The sequence below is a fragment of the Panthera uncia genome (genome assembly GCF_023721935.1).
Source record: "Panthera uncia isolate 11264 chromosome B3 unlocalized genomic scaffold, Puncia_PCG_1.0 HiC_scaffold_1, whole genome shotgun sequence".
In the NCBI taxonomy this organism is placed as follows: domain Eukaryota; kingdom Metazoa; phylum Chordata; class Mammalia; order Carnivora; family Felidae; genus Panthera; species Panthera uncia.
This window is the reverse complement of record NW_026057582.1, coordinates 69915531-69933547: the sequence shown is the minus strand read 5'-3', so window position 1 is coordinate 69933547 and position 18017 is coordinate 69915531.

Sequence of the window (18017 nt, the reverse complement as noted above, 5' to 3'; positions counted from 1 at the left end):
AATGCCAACTGTGACAAAACAAACCAACTACATTACAAGTGATTAAAGGTGGTGGGGAGAAATGAACTTGAGCCGATAAGGGAATATGCTGGGATAATGAGAGCCAAGTTTCTCTAGGAAAACAGAAGTCACAGGTAAGCAAGGAGAGAAGGCCAGCACGAACAGTGTGGTGCTAGATTGGAGTCGGAGGTGTTAGATGAACTCATGGTGGCCTGAGGTGGTGTACACTGGAAAACAAAATAAACGATGATACTGTTGCGTTATAACCAAAGAATAACATAAGTACGCATGAGTCTTTGCAAATATATGTAGGAAGCTGAGTAAATTAAGTGGACAGAAGGGGTGCTACAGTTTTGCAAGCGGACCTACCACCGGGCTGCTAGAATTAGTGGGTGAATTTATTCAGAAGCAGGATAACTATTTCCCTTCAAAGATTTGTTAATTATAAAGCATTGCCCCCCCCTCCAAATAGTTGTGAATTATGAATGGAAACATAGTAATCTTACAGTGAAGAAAGCTGGCAGATACTACCTTATCTAAGTGATCAAAATTAATATAACAGGTATATATGGTGATAACATCTACCCCCTGACAGGTACATAGAACCTCTGTGTTATCTATCCTTCCCAATACCGCATCACCTCAGTCTAATCATGGGACAACATCAGACAAACCCAAATTGAAGGTCACGAAAGACAAGAAAACACTGATGAATTGTCACAGATTAGAAGAGACCAAGGAGACATGACAAATAAATTCAACTTGAGATCCCGAATGGATCCTGGAACAGAAAAAGGGCATTTATGGGAAATGCTGAAATCTGACTAAAGTCTCTAGTTTAATTAATAGTGTTGTGCCAATGTTAATTGATTATCTTTGGTCATTGTCCTATGGTTAGATAAGAGTAAGACGGGTGAGGGCATACTGGGTACTCTCTGGACTGCTTTGCAAACTTGTTTTGAGGTTTACATTATATCTAAATAAAAGAACATTTTAGATGGCACAAAACTCTCTCTACTTCAGTTCTGGATGCCATTAAAACATACAACATACAAGCATGCAAAACTTTTCATGACTTGGCTCAGCATTCTGCGTTTTACACATCAACAAAATCAAAGGCTTGTTTCTATAGTTTCCACTTTTTCAAAGGATGAAATAAAAAGAAAGGTTTTAAAACTCTCTGACTTACAAGCTCCTCTCTTCAAGTAATAGATCGTGGGTGTGAAGAGTTTTTATCCCCCATGAATGAAATGCCAAATAATCATTGCTAGATTTTTATCTGTTTGATTTTCAAAGTATCAAGGGCATCTTTCAGTACTGGGCCGAATTCTGAACAGACAAGTGTAACTGGCGGATGGTGGATCTTGTGCGGATCACACCGAGGCAAATCTGCAGTTGTTGCTTTTGTACGTCTCATCAACTTGTACTTCGGCCTTGGCGTTCCTTATTTCTCTTGGATCCATCCAATTGTTCATCATGGGTATACATTAAATAATGAGTTATTAAAAACAGAACAATAGAAACTAAAAATTATCATAATGGCACCAACATTAAATTGGATATGAGGTTGCCTCAAATAGCTAAATCATCAACAACCTTATTTTATTGGGGCTTTCCTGACCGCTTTAGATTCACAACTCATAAGTATCTGGAGGTTCTCCAATTATTCCATTTAAAATGAAAATATACAGCTTTGCGCTGCTTTATTTTAAAAGTGGAGTTGCGAGCAGATAACATTGCTGACTTTAACATCTCCCTGAGTAATCTTAAATTTCTGAATGTTCACAAGCCATTGTTTGAAAGACAGTCCTGATGGATAGGTGGAGAATCAACTATTTTAAACTCTCAGCTTGTTTATATGGAAGAGAATGCAAAAAATTAAAGAAAGTCAATTTTGTATCATTTAGGATATTTTTAGCAACAGGTGATAAGACAGGAAGCTCTAAGGCAGGGTGGCTCTAGAAACTGTCAATTCACATTCACTTAATGAAGACCTAGAAAACCCAACTTCTTTATGTATTTCTGTCACCACATTTTCCTTCAGAGCTTCCAGACATAAAAATGTCCAAAGAAAGAAGGCTGTTGCTCTGCGTCACTTTTTAAAAGTGAAGAAATCTTTCCAGGAAATTCTCACCACCTAGCTGACATCCTTTCCTGTCCTGTTGGCCAGAATCATGTCACTTTTCCATCCCTAAATGAATTACTGGCAGTAAACCAATATACTAATCTAGAATTGACTCCTGAATTGAGAATAGAGTCCCTTTCTCTGAAAGCTGGATACTTAGATAAAGCTAGTTTGTGTTGACAAGGAAGACTGGGTTAATGGGTATTGAGTGGGCAGCCTACCGTGTCTACTAAAAGTGTCTTTAGAAGGAATTTAAGTTTGCAAAATTGCACAGAGAAGGGGAGTGCATAAGTAATAAGAAAGCTTAATTCAGTGTTATGAGCTATGAGAGAAATATAGCCACGATTCTATGAGTGCACCCACATTACGAAGACTGGGAGCTAACGTCATCAGAGATGGCTTCCTCCAGAAGTTAACACATGGACCAAATGGGGCTGGAAGAGGGTAAGTGTGGATTGGGAAAGTAAGGACAGATGAGGTCAGGAAAGGCCCCTCCTATTCTACACCAAAGAGTTTGTACACTGCCCTAGAATTGATCGAAAGCAGCCTAAGGACTTTAAATTTTTTATTTTAACATTTATTTATTTTTGAGAGACAGAGAGATACAGAGCATGAGTGGGGGAGGGACAGAGAGGGAGACACAGAATCTGAAGCAGGATCCAGGCTGTGAGCTGTCAGCACAGAGCCCGACGCGGGGCTTGAACCCACGAACCGCCAGATCATGACCTGAGGTGAAGTCAGAAGCTCAACCAACTGATCCACCCAGGCGCTCCAGAAAGCAGCCTAAGGACTTTAAACACGTAAGGGATATTGTGAGATTTGCTTTAAGAAAGATCACAGTGCACAGCAAGGACAGAGGGCTCCTCCCTCTGACATTTTATGCTTTTTATTATCTGATCTTTCTATTTGGCACTTAGCATTCGTGTTCCGATATGAGTTAGGTTTCATGTAGGAGAGAAGCCAAATCTTATTTCCTAAACTACATTCTAAATGCTAAGAAGGCAGAAATGAATAGCTGACTACTCAGTCATATGACTATCAATACATAGAACACTGACGAGCATCTAGAAAGTGCTCATTTTGTTGTCATTGGTCAACGTCCTCCCTCACATTCCATCTGCAACACTGCACTAACCATAACTCTGGATGGTATGGTTACAAGTATGTCAGAAAAGGGCAGGAGTGGACTCAGTGAGATTAGGGCACAAACCTCAGTTTCTTCATCAGTAAAACAAGTGATTTCATCCCTCCGTTTCAGAGTGTTAAGGCTTATGTTTATTTCAGGTGAAACACCTACATTTTGGGTACCAAGTAAATAAAATTTTATCTTGTTTATTTCTTTGTTTATTATTCTCTTCCCAGTTGAGACATAAACCTCTATGGCCACAAAGACTTTGCTGGTCTAGCTCAGCGAAGTTGGATTCATACCTTTGTTCTGCTACTTATAAGAGTCGTGACCCTGGGCAGTTAGTAAGCTCTGTATTCTTCAGTTTATTCATTTGTAAAACTTGCTTAATATTCATATTATTAATTGATATTAATCATTAAATATTAATATTAACAGTACTACCTCATGGGATTGTTGTGTAAAAGGTAATACGTGTAAAGTGTGTTCGGCACTATGCCGAGATACAGAGTAAGCATTAGTAACTAGTGACATTTATTACTTGTGATTACTTGGAAAGGAATAAGGCAATCAGTGCTCACTAAGATTAAGGGAAGACCAATTAATCTTACATCAAACGACAACAACAGCAACAGCAACAAAACCCAGAATGCTTGCCTTGGAAATTAGAGGCCAGTTCTAGATAGAGTGCACTTGAAGTTAGCCAGGCGTTTGGTAAAGCTTCTCATGATACCATTGTAGGCAAGACACAAAAACTGATCTTTCTGACAGCTCTTTTCAGCACTTAGTAGCCAGTAGGTCTCAAATCATGGACTCTATCAGAACCACCGGAATGTGCTATTAAAAATAAAGATGTCCTGACGCTTGCCCTGCCATATATCAAATGAATGAAAACTATCCAGGTTTTCTCCAGGAATACACACTTTGATCAAACTCCCTGGATGAATCTGATTGGCTGCCAAATTTTAACCAGTGAATTATACTAACACAGTGCTAAAGGGCAAGTGTTCCATCCTCGATGTCGTTAGAGTTTTAATAGTGATTTAGTGTCTGGCATATAATAGATGGTCAATAAATATTTGTTTGTTGAGCTGTGAAGGAAATCTCAGGAACATGCAGATCACTGTCCTGTTCAACATTTTCACAAGCCATTTGAAAGACACGGTAGGCATGCTTAACAAATGTACTAACGGTAGAAAAGAGAGAGCACAGTGAAGACAAACGTAAGGTTTTAAAAAAATAAAAACCACTGCTTAATTTGCATCTCATGTAAAAAAGAATCAAATATCTAGTTGCCTGCCTATTAATATGACCCAACAATAAGACAAAGTTTATTAACAAGATACATATCTTCTGATACGTTAATCAATGTGGTACAGCATTCTCTTTTCCTATTCCAGGGGTAAGTAAGCAACTGGGTGAAATCTGGCCCACTGCTTGTTTTTTGCAAATAAAGTTTTATTTGAACACAGCCACATTCATTTGCTTATGTACTGGCTATGTCTGTTCTCTCACTACAGTGGCAGAGTTGAGTATTTGCATCTGAGTTCATATAACCCCCAAGGATGAGAATATTTACTAGCTGGCCGCTTGCAGAAAAATTTCATCAACCCCTATTCTCCAAATCACACTCTCCCCATCTTCATTAGGAATAGGACCTGCAACTGTTATCTTGGCATGTGACTGCCTAGATTAAAGACTGCATTTCTCAGTATCCTTCGCATCCGGCATTGCATGCAACTATATTCTGGACAGTGAGACATATGCAGAAGTATTGTGTTTCAGCTTTCTGTAATCTTTCTGAAAAGATAGCTCCTTCATCTTCATGCTGGTTGGAAATTAAACCTGATAGCTGGAGCTCAAACAGCCATCTGGGTCCGTGTAGATAAAAGCCTAGGTTTGGCAGCCTGGACCTATAAGGGGCCTAAGGCCCTGAGTCCCTGATGGCTGTGGGATTTCCATAGTCATTGCCAACTGCCAGAAATTTTTTACATAAAATAGTTTTTTTAAGGTATCGGTGTGTTTAGACCACTGTTCATTTGTAATGTTCTGTCACTTGCATGTGAACTTATCCTAACAGATACAGATGTATAATGTTCAGGTCTTGGATTCCGCTAGTTCAACCACATCGGGAGGATTTCTTACCTTGTGAAGTTACAGAACTTTCCATCATTGGAAGGTTTTAAGCAGATCCTGAATAACCACCTGTCAGACAAGTGATGCAGAGTTCCCTGAATTGGATGGAGGTTAAACTATATGACCTCCAAGATTCTAAGTTGGGTATTCCTGGACCACATTTTTCTTTATTAATGGAAAGTGTTAAATGGGTTCTTAGTTCAAGCACTTAAAATGATTAAAGTAACCAGCCAGAAAGCCAGGCTGCCAAAATGGAAAGTGCAGAGGGAGTAAAATATCAGCACAATTTCAACTTTCTTTTTGCAGCAAAGCAATGATTCCGATGGTACATTAGGCTCTCATTGAGGGAAGCACTGACACTACATCAGATGACAAAACCTCCTGTCCAATAAGTTGGAGCTATCCATTTTCATAGAAATGCTGGGACAAGGGAATATCATTCCTCCATATGGGCGATCCCTTTCTGCAGAAAATGTGTTTATTTTATTTTATTTTATTTTAGACTGTAGTTAAGTCGAGCCCAGCATGAACACCAATAATCTATAAATAACTTTATGTATCTTCTATTAAATAAACATAAAGGAATAGGAAGCTCTTTGACTAGTAAAGGATAATAGTCAGGGATTATGTGACTCTGGCACAAACAGACCTCCTCTTTTGAAGCCTCTTTATTTGTATTTTTGCAGGACTCGTTGTAAATGCGATTCCCTCAATGATCCTGCCGTGAAGGACAAGCCAGCTTTTTCCATTGTTTTCTCTCATGTTAACTTATATTTATCCTTCAGAGAAGTTGTCGCAAATATAATTAACCAATCAATTGTTTGGTCCCCTCCCAGTAGACCATAAGATCCTTGAGTGCTGTGGCCATGTTTGTCTTAAGCTCTTGTATTCCTATCCTTAATGCGGTGCCTGGCAAAAGGATGATGATGCAATTAGGAAATATAATTCTGTTCTTTATTACATACTACCTCTACATTGGGGTGCAGGCGCAGGTTTCTCAGCTTTAGATAACCGGAGGCAAAATTATCCTTCTTGAAAGGTAAAGTATGCACCTGAACAAAAACAATAGCCACATCGATGACAACAAACTGGAAACTTTGGCTGTAGAAATCTGTTATTTTCTTTGGCCAGTGAACGTCTGAGAACACTTTTCTATATTTGGGGAATTCCCATACTAGTGACACTGCTTCCCACTATAGAAGCTGAAAATAGCACTCACTTTCCCAGGTTCTCATGCACTTTGGGAGTAGATAATTGACCTAGACTGTGGTGATTAAATTAACAAGCTGTTGATTTTGAATTGGGAACCCTGGCAGCTTACAAAAGTAACTTGCAAATAAGAACACCAATATAAAACCTGGCACCAGAAGCGAGTATTTAACAACAGAAGGAGAAAAGAGCAGGTTTGAAGGGATGATGGTGGAAAGAATGAACACCAGGCCTTGGTTCAATAACATGGATTTTCTTTAGGAAATGTCCACGAGGTCAATCGAGCTACTGCCATTGATGAGTATCCCTTTGTCAACAGCACCAGCTAATCAAACCTAAAGCTTGATGGGACATCCAGACATTGGGTATAAGGCCATTGATTCCATGTGATGCATTTATCCATGAAAGGAACTTCAATTTTTCCGTATTAGAACAGATAGCTATTATTGGCTTGGACTTTCTTTCCCCATCTACCATACTAACTTCAACAACCATCCATGGAATTACTGAAGGCCTTATGTCACACAATAAAATCTCACATAGCAATGATAAGTACTTAGACTTATGCCTAAAATACAATGAAGCCAATAAAATGATTATTCTCAGATTTTCTGGTTTTACTACATACTGCTTCACCCAGAAACAGATGGTTACATACAACAGAACGATGCCTTATTAAAGTATATTGTAGTGTCAGCTGCAAACAATTGGGAGGCTGAAGCATCATCTTGCAAAGTGATATACACTATACTCTAAGCCAGAAACCAATACGTTTACTCCCATGGTCAATATATACAGAGTTCCAAAAACCTAGGTATGGGAATACATATATTTTGTGTCTTAACCTGGGTACTCTTCAAAGCGAGACTTAGAACAAAAATTCGGGTTGGCTGTTTATTTGGTAAGTGAACTTGGGATCAGGAAGGAACGGCAAGAGAAATAACATGGAATGAATGAGTCAAAGACAGAACAAATGTGTATTTGCCAATTAGCTACCACTGTGGGCAAATGGTACTAAGACCTGCATAACGCATCTCAGAATGTTCTTTCTGGGGAAAAAATAGTGGAACCCTGTCTCTATCCCTCCTCCTCTGGAAGAGGACAAACATGGCCTGTGAACTTCTGGACTGCACATGCATGATTGCTAAGTAGGTTCCTGCACGGTTCATCACACAGCATCAGAGAAGCTCTGGGGCAGAAAGCAAGAGGGACACTATATAGGCCCAGGGTGACAGGTTTCACTCGCACACAGCTGAGCGAAGTGTGTGTGGGACTGGTACGGCTGAGGTGGCTTGAGAAAGAGGTGGGCCTGGGTAGACTGAAAGGGCAAACAAGTCAAATGATTGAAACACTTCAATGAAGTGTTTGAAAGTTACCATCACTGATTAACTTAACCACCCATGTGTCTCAAAATGTTTTTTACTCCCAAGTCTGATTCTGTGTGCTAATGACTTAGAAATCTTAATATCAGACAGGAAATGCTTCTGCTAGGAGACACAATGTCTCTACTGAATTCGAATCCCTGCCATCAATTTTAGAAAAATTAATGCGAGTTTTTGTTCTTGTCCTTTTTTCCATCCATCCAAATATTTTAAATGCGATATGTTGATGATGAATAATATTACAATTTAGTTCATGGATTATCCATTATTGCGAGAGGATTTCAAGGAAACTAACACAGATATAGACATTACCCAGAATCTTTACCTTGGTGCTGAAGGAAGCAAATAAAGAAAACATGGGCCACCCACAATTAGAAATGAACAAGTGTATCTCTGGATTGCAGGGCATAATTGCATTATGTTAGGCAGGAGCTTTTTTCTTTAATGTATACTAATTAGAAAAAAAAATGTATATTGGTGTTGGTCACACAAATGAGTAGACTGTACAAATGAAGTTGTGATCATTGCCATGCCTATGGATTCTCCTGCCTACGTATGAGGAATTTTCTGCCACCTGAGTCCTTCAGGAAACAGAACTCCTTTCCTAGTTGTGATGGTTCACTTTATGTGTCAACTTGACTGGACTAGAGTGCCCAGAAATTTGGTCAAACATTATTTGGACACCCTGTATCTGTGAGGGTGTTTTTGGATGATATTAACATTTGAGTCCGTAGACGGTAAAGCAGATTGCTCTTCGTAATGTGGGTGGGGCCCATCCAAACAGTTGAAGTCCTGAATAAAACAAAAAGGCTGACCTTTTCTCAAATAGAAGGGAACTCCTCCTGCCTTACTATTGAGCTGGGATATCAGTTTTTCCTGCGTTTGAACGTGAACTGAAACATTGGCTCTTTTTGGATCTCAAGCCCACTGGCTTCAGACAGGAATTACACCATCGGCTCTCCTGGTTCTCGGGCCTTAAGACACAGACTGGAACTACACCATGGGTTTCCAGTAGACTGACTGCCGATGCTGGGACTTCTCCGTCTCCATAATCACTTGAGCCAATTCCTTATAATATATTATAATGCATTATATATATACCCATCTTGTTGGTTCTGTTTCTCTGTAGAACCCTGACTCACACACCAAATAAAGATGCCATGAGCTTGCTTTCTCGGACTCTTTCCAACTATGATATAGTCTACTTATCTGGATACTGCCAGGAAGATTTCCCATAAAAGTCAAATGAGGACCCAAGTTTCTTTTTGACTACAATTAAGATTCTTTATTGATATGCACATTATCATAATGTTGGAGAAATGAGAAAAGTTATATTCAGACTGACTGAAATATATATTTGTATCAAACTAGCCATGACCATATGTTGGTGACTGTCTAAAAATCTTATTCAGGCCACTTCCTAAGGAGTATTTGCTGTTTTATTCTCTATTATGGGTTGGTTGGGGCTATTTGAAAAGGTAGCTAGCACTGTAGTGTATAGGATTGGGCAGTAAGGTAGGCCTTAGGAATAAACAATTTATAATGCCAGAGAAAGACTTTACCTGTGTTTTTCCCATGAAGTAATGACAGGTTTATAAATTTACAAGAAAGCAGGTCATTTCCTGTATGAACAGTGTTAATTAAAAGAAACACACACCAACTTTATAGAAAAATGTTTCAAAAGAAAACCTAAGGACAATGTTCTCTCTTTTTTAACAGCTTAACAATACCACTACTTTGATTTGCTTTTCCTAATTCTATGTACAACTAACATCTTTAAAGCTTAATAACAGTTCTCATTACATTTATCTCTTCACACACCCTTTTGTGGAAAGGAGGAAGGTGAGGATTATCTCTGGAGGAGAAAAGGAAGATGAAAGAGAATCACCCCGTAACAGTCATGGAGCAATAGAAAAGGAGCAGAAATGTAGCAATAGAAATTAAAAGTAGAATATGGCTTCCATTCCTACTTTAAGCACTGTCTGGGCCCAGCTCCACGGATATTTCCTAATTCATCCATAAATAATAATAACTTTGCCTTCTTCTTTCTAGTTCTTGTACCTCTTTTCACAATTTCCTTCTTCAATTGGTTTCTGTTATAAATACTCAAAAGTATTTTATATAAATTACTCAAAAATAGGGTTTTTTACTAGCCATGACAAGGATGAATCAGTGAACTGATGGGCAAGAGACCCAGGAACACTGAGATGCTATTAGTTTGGGTATGATGTGCTGATGGAACCCAGGAGGAAAATTAAGGAAATGGATAGGAAGGGACATAACTGAGAAATATTTTAGATATTTCTCTGCAAATAGTTAAAAGAAAAAAAAGAAGAAAAAGCTTCAAGCCTTCCCTGCAGGAAGAAGTTCTCATTGTTACTATGTTTAATAAAGGCTGAAATTGATTGTAATTCATTCATCTAAAAACAGGTGAGAAAAAGAGACATTAATTAGACATCATGGTGTGTAGTTCTAAAACTGTGGTTTCAGGATAAATTAAGAAACATTTTCACTTTCTTATACATTAAATGATTTCACACTCTAGCTATATTTGAAATCTCTTACGATAATTAACAGTATTCTTTTACATTTTTTCCAAAGTAATTTTACATAGATTACTTCATAAGGTTTGCATGAGAGAGGAAATATAGAAATGCATTTAGTTGGTGTAGCACCTAAATTATCTTATTTGATAGTCATAGTCCTAACATACAGTTCCTTTGAACTCATTCTTTTTTTTCCTTTCCAAGATTTTATTTAAATTCAAGTTAGTTAACATATAGTGTAGTATTGGTTGCAGGAGTACAATTTAGTGATTCATCATTTACATACAACACCCCATGCTCATCACAATTGCCTTCCTTAATACCCATCACCGATTTAGCCCATCCCCCCACCCTCCTTCCCTCCATCAACCCTCAGTTTGTTCTCTATAGGTAAGAGTCTCTTATGGTTTGCCTCCCTCTCTGTTTTTATCCTATTTTATTTTTCCTTCCCTTCCCCTATGTTCATCTCTTTTGTTTCTTAAATTCCACATATGAGTGAAATCATTCTATTCATTCACTAAAAAAATTTACCTATACTTTTCTAGATGCAATATACTGCTCATACTTTATTTGCTAACCTGTCCATCTGGAGGATTTCTAATTCATCCTTCAAAACTTGGTTACTCCAAGGAGTAGCCTTTGTTTGCTGGCTGTGTATGTTTGTGTATGTGTGTGGGGGCGGGGGTAGGTGGAAGTCATCAAGAGGGCAGAAATTGGCAGTGTTTCCTTTCTTTGGTCCCATGAGGTCAACTAGTAGACTTTGGCCTCTATGGATCATCACTTGCAATAACCGAGGTCTCTTAGTGAGCCAAATACACAGTCAGAGGTAGAAAAGTCACAGCGATAAAAGGAGAGCAACTTTTATTATAGATTTCAGTTTAGTTGAGGGTCCCAACTTAGATACGTGTAACACATAGCTATGCAGACATGTAATGGCCAATGACCTGATAATTTTTTAAATATTTTACAAATATATAATACATTTAATTTTACTTAAATTTAATTACAGCAAAGAACCTGTAGTAAATCTGAAAGATATACCTGAACTTTCATATTTTTCAACACAATAGATGTTATTTCTTACAAGTTGTTTCTAAAGTTATGATTTACAGCTTGAGTTTTGTTGTGGTTGTTTAAAGTGCATATTTCCTTAAGCCATACAGAGAAAGACAGATATCATATGGTTTCACTCTTATGTGGATCCTGAGAAACATAAAAGAAACCCATGGGGGGGGGGGAGGAAAAAAAAAAAAAAAAAAGAGGTTAGAGTGGGAGAGAGCCAAAGCATAAGAGACTGTTAAAAACTGAGAACAAACTGAGGGTTGATGGGGGGTGGGAGGGAGGGCAGGGTGGGTGATGGGTATTGAGGAGGGCACCTTTTGGGATGAGCACTGGGTGTTGTATGGAAACCAATTTGACAGTAAATTTCATATATTAAAAAAAAAAATTAAAAAAAAAAAATAAAGTGCATATTTCTTAAACAGCTTTTTTTCCAGGGAGTAAAACTGAGTCAGATATCAAAAAAATTTTTAAAGAATAACTTTAGAAATGTACATTTACTTTCAGGACATTTTTCCAAAAGAAATTGATTGAGAAAGATTGATCTTCAAACTCAATTTCCTATAAAAGAGATAAATGATGTTCTGAGTAAAACAAACAAGACCTAATTAGAGATTGTATCTATTATAAATCCAAATGACCGCTCATTAATTCAAGTATCTGTCAGACTTTTCGAAATTACCTGACCAGTAAGGTTTGGGTTTCTTGTTCAGGACATTCTGAGTCATATACTTCCATCAAATGCTCATACCGAGGGCACGTTTTACTATGCTTCTTATCTGAACCATGAACTTACACATTTTTTCTTTCCTTTTTAAAGTTTTTAATTCCCTACCTCTCATCTTATTGACAGAAAAGGCATCTTCTTCCTCTGTTCATCATTAATTATGATCATCTTAATCATAAAATTTGTGTAATGGTAGCAGTTTTATTCTTGAGGGTATTCTCTTTTTTTTTTTAATTTTATTTATTTGTTGAGAGAGAGAGAGACTCAGGGTGTGCAAGTGGGGGAGGGGCAAAGAGAGAGGGAAAGAGAGAGAATCCCAAACAGGCCCTGCACTGTCAGCACATAACCTGAGACAGACAAAACTCAACTGTGAGTTCGTTCACGATCCGCATTGAAATCAAGAGTCAGACGCTCAACCAATAGAGCCACCCAGGCGCCCTGAGAATATTCTTTACAGAGCTTACTGAATTTTGGTTCTAATTTGTACTGATTAATTTGTAAATTTACATCTGAACCAATTTCATTTGTAAATCATGAATGTTAGTCTAACAGCCATCCCTTTCCCATGTGACTCAAAGGGTCATTTTCTGTTTTGTCTTTCTAAAACCTTCTTAAAGATTTATTGTTGTAGAATTGATATATGGAAAATCTTCACATATTTACTGTGAACACACTCATGGAACTTTCTGCTTTGTTTAAAACAATCCTGATAATCTTATTCTCCTTGCCAGTGACTGGTTTAGGAATATACATAGACACAATTCTGGCCATTGAAAAATGAGTAAATATGCAAAAGGCACATTTTTATTTTTGTTCACTGATGAAAAGTAGACAGAAAGAGCAAAAAGAGGGGAAGAGACACTTTTTTCTTTTCTTTTCTCTTTTCTTTTCTTTTTTTCTTTTCTTTTCTTTTTTAGCTGGACTTACATCTAAATGTGATACCTGAACGGCTTTGTCCAGCTAGTGATTGGGCACAGGGGAGCCTTACAGAAGGTGGCAGAGTAGAAAGTTGAAAAGAAATTGGATCCTTGGTGACAGAATTGAACCAATGAATTAATCAACCCTGGAGACTCACTAACTCAAAATGTTCTGATTTTTGAAATAATATTTTTTTTTTTACTGTTTAAACCAGTTGAGTTAGGGCTTTCTACTATTGGTAGCTGAAAAAATTCTAACTAATAAGCTGATGACTCAGAATTTCTTTCCATCAGAATCTTAGGTTTGTTCCCCGATTCTTTGTCTCTCACATCTTATTTTTCTTTTTTAATTCCTTTTTGGTTTTGCTTAAGTTTCTCTTCCAATAAGTTGTCTGTCTGAAAGCGTGTGTGACCTGTGAATCCTGAGTCATTGTATGCTTGAAAATACATCATATCTATATCTATATCTATATCTATTTTTTACCTCAGTTCTGATTGATATTTTATCTAGACATAATATTTTGTTTTAAAGTCATTTTCCTGCAAAACTTTGAAGGTAATGCATTGACCTTTAGCTTCCAGTGTGGCCAGTAAGAAATCTCATGCAAGTTTGGTTTACATTCATGTGTAGGTAACCTGTGTTTTTCTCTGAAAAATTTTAGGATTTTTTTTCCCCTCTCAAATCTTAGAGTTTTGAGGTTTCACAAAACAGTTCTTGTGTTTTTTTTTTTTATATTGTTCCTTTGTACCCAAGAATCTCTTTTTATCTAATAGCAGAGCTATTCAGCTCATAGAAATTTTTTACTATTTCTTTGATTATTTTCTCACATTTGCTACCAGAAGTCTGACTAGATAGATGAACCTGCCTTCCACATCTTTTAATGCTCTCATTCTCTCTTTTATTCTCTTTTGTCACTTTGTCACTTTTGTTTCCTTATTTCTTTTACTTCTCTATGTCCATATTTTTTACACTGAGTTCCTCAACTCTTTCTTTCAAATTAAAAATCATAATTTTATAACAATAATACAAAACCAACAGACACAGTGCTTACCTATGTGGTGGGTACATAGATGAGCTTACAGAATTCTCACAACCCCAAGTGGTAGATGCTAATATCCTTCTGGTTTTACAGGTAAAGAAAGCGAAGTAGAGAGCTTAAGGAGTTGCTCAGTGTTGCACAGCTGCTAACTTGTAAAATCTGGATCAAACCAGAGATTGTGACTCTGAACTTTGAACTTTTAGCATGTATTCTATACTGCTTCACTATTTGCCAGCAAAGAGGTTGTACAGAGATGTAGAGATCATTGCCCAAGAGATCAGGAAGACACAGCACTTGGTTGTCTCACCACTTCCTCCCGGAGGCTTGCCTGAAGCTCGGGGGTCAATGCTGTTCATGTGGATCGAGAAGGCTGCGACTAGAATCTAAGATTGTAGCGATTGCCTTTTATATCATTAGGCTGAGGAAAGAGCCATCACAACACTCCACAGTTTCTCTACTAACATATTTACAACTTGTTGTATCATGTTGTGTTTCTCTAAATTCTTTCCCTTACTATCATCAGGCTAGGACATTGCTGACGATATGTTTACCTCACCTCTTTTATTTGCTTTGCTTTGCTTTGCTTCTTCTTTTTCCTTTTTAAGTCCTAACTCAGACTTTCTAGGAAGCAGCTCTATTCTCTGTGATAACTTTTTCCTATATGTATTTTGGATTGGAGTCAACAACAACCCATCTGTTTTCTAGCTTTCAGACATTCTCCAAATTATCCTGGACATTTCAGTCAGTCTTTCTTATTGCCAGGGCTGTTAAAGATTTATTAATTTTTGTAGAGTTGTATTGTCACTTTGGTTGTAGCAGTGGAAGGTTGGGGGTGGGGAATGGATATGCTCACTTGCTCATCTCCAAACAAATGCATGGCAGTCTGAATTCTTTCACTTCCTGAAATACTCATCCAAAGATTTATCCATTTTCCCCAAAAGACATTTTGGCCCATAGACTTTGGCTTAAGAAAAATATTTCCAGGAACCCTCTTCTGACATTACTTCTAGGAGACAAGTAGAAAACTGTACAAACCCTGCACAAAACCAGCTCGTAAGCTATTGGAGTACATACTCCAGTTGATTATATCCACCTCCGTTGAATATACTGTCCAATTTTCAGAGTGTAATTTGGAATACAGAAGTTTTATCATTCTACTTTTGAGTGAAGGGAAGATAAACCTAGTGTTTGGTTTAAAATATGATTGCATTTGGCAGCAGGCATATAGTTGAAAATCATTTTTTTTAATATTTGGCCATTTTACAAATGGCATAATTAGTCTTTATTAATTCAGGCAGCACATGTAGAACTATGATTCATCCGTTCCTTATATAGGCGAAAAAGATCAAATTCAGTAAATGAAAAACCTGAACCATCAACAACAAAAAGCCCCAGTATGTGTCATTAAAATCAACACTGACTTTGACTTATTATTACTGGAACTCTCACCACAATCTATGGCACATTCGTAATAAATTACATTTTCCCCAGCATGTCAAATCCTTCAATTTAGTTTTGGCATTTAATCTACTGGAAAAGCCATTTACTTCTCTTTCTGTGTGTGCCCCTGAAGCCATAGACATTATCCTTTAAGTAACTTTCCTTTGAATCCAAATTAAAGATATAGTTAAGCATATTTAGATCACTTCATTTGAAATGTTCCCAGACGCTCTGCTTTGAATGATAATCAAACTCGATGGAGGAAGATCTTGGATGACAGTTGGGGATGGTAGCGGGTAACAGAGATTCCTGTTTACTTGCCCTAAGGATGCGAAGGAAATTTTTCACAAGCAGTCCTACTCAATGTCGACTGTACATATTGGCCAAAGGGAGCTGTCACCTGAATTAATAGCTGGAATTTTGTTAGACCGGGAGCGCATTGCTGTTGCCGCCTGTTGCCAGAATGCAGCTACTCTGACACCCAGAATTCTTTGTTTGCCAGATCCCAAATTGTAAGTGATACCACATGGTATATGTTTTTTATTGTTTCTCCTTGGTGGAGCGCAGGTAATTTAGCCATCCAGAAATGAGAATGAATTGTCTGCTCCATTAGTGGTCTCCACTGGTTCAGTGCCAATGACATTTAGGTTCAGGCACAGTTGTCTCCTTTGTCCTCTGATCTAGCCATCTCTAGTGCTCAAAAGAGCCAGGCTTCAACATGAATCAAAACAGTGAATCAAAATATAAAGCGACTGCTGCAATAATCTTAATAACAAAAAATAATAACACTGTCACTTTACGCTTCATCTGTTCGCTCTGCTCTTTAAAATATGAACTTCTTATGGCTTCATTTCCCCCAAATGTCACTCTTTAATCTTTTTTTATTCCTCATGTTAAAATAATATAATACCCAATATGGCAATCTTCATCACGGGATTTGTTTATTTATTTTATTTTTTTTTATTTTGCGGCCTCGTCAAATGCATTTCTTCAGTTTCTTTTCTCAGACTGATGGCAAGTCATTTTCTCTGCAGCATAAAGACAGTTTAAGAACTTACACACAGAGTTAATTTCTAGAACTATGGACCACATTTAGATTGGAGCTACCTTAATATTCCATGATGATGTTTGTGTTCTGTATGCATATATCCTTTGCCTATGCTTATCTATTGCTACCCTAGCCTTAGAATTACATTGTATTTTACCAAAGCCTGTGTATTTTACCAAAGTCTACATATTTTGTGCAGAGGCTCATACCTATTCATTATTGTCCCCATAAGTATTAATTCTTTATATCTGTGCAGAAAGAATGTGGGGGAATTGGAGATAATTATTTTTTTCACTAATGGATTGCCTGCTTTTACTGGTACAAACTATTTGGGTAACGAAACTATTAGAACTAAAATCACTTTTTGCCTTAATTTTAGTACTATAAATAGAATACCTGTCGGAATTCTGTTGGCAACACTTTTATCTTAATAAATACTGAGAAAAATGACTACAGAAAACATAAATGTAATCATAATGTTAATAATGGCAATAAACATATACATTGAAGTTTGGGCAACATAGGTGCTGGGTTTTATAGAAACTTTTGATGGATCATTATTTTTTTTTCCCTTCCCACTGGAAAATAAAAGGATAGCAGAAGTGTGGGATACATTTTATTTTCCAGAATGAGCTGGTGTAAGAAACACAAATCTAAGAAAGCAAAATTATGTGATTTCTGAAACCCATGCAATCCGGAACTAAAAGAATGTAGTTGCCCTACTATGCATACATCTTATTTCCTCCAGTTCATCTGGGAGCCAGAGACCATTAGCAGGAATTCATATCTAGTACGTGCTTACAGGGTATAAACATGCTTATTTGTTTATCGGTTGGCTGGTCGAAGCCTTGTTCTAGAAAGGAGTTTTAAAAACTTAAAAAGGCCCAAACGGTGCAATTAGGCAGTGTAAATTGGGAACCAAAGAACAAAGAAAAGTAAGAATTGAGACATAAAATAGGTTCATGTATGCAGTTGAAAATTCATGACGGGAGCTACCATAGAGTTGATATCAGTGGGTATATTGCAGTTCCTGGTGATCCTTGGTAGGGGTTTCTGGATAAGAAAAATCTATTCTTTTTCCATACTGAAAATGTAATGTGAAGAAACATTATCTGTTTGTGACTTCAAAATGTTGGATTCAAGTTTCAGTTTAAGTACGCAAAGAAATAGAGAAAATTATAAAGAAATCAGGAAAGCACAGAATTCTTTGTCTCTTTTAAAAAGGCTATTCTTTTCAAACCTGAAATACAAATTTTAGTCCA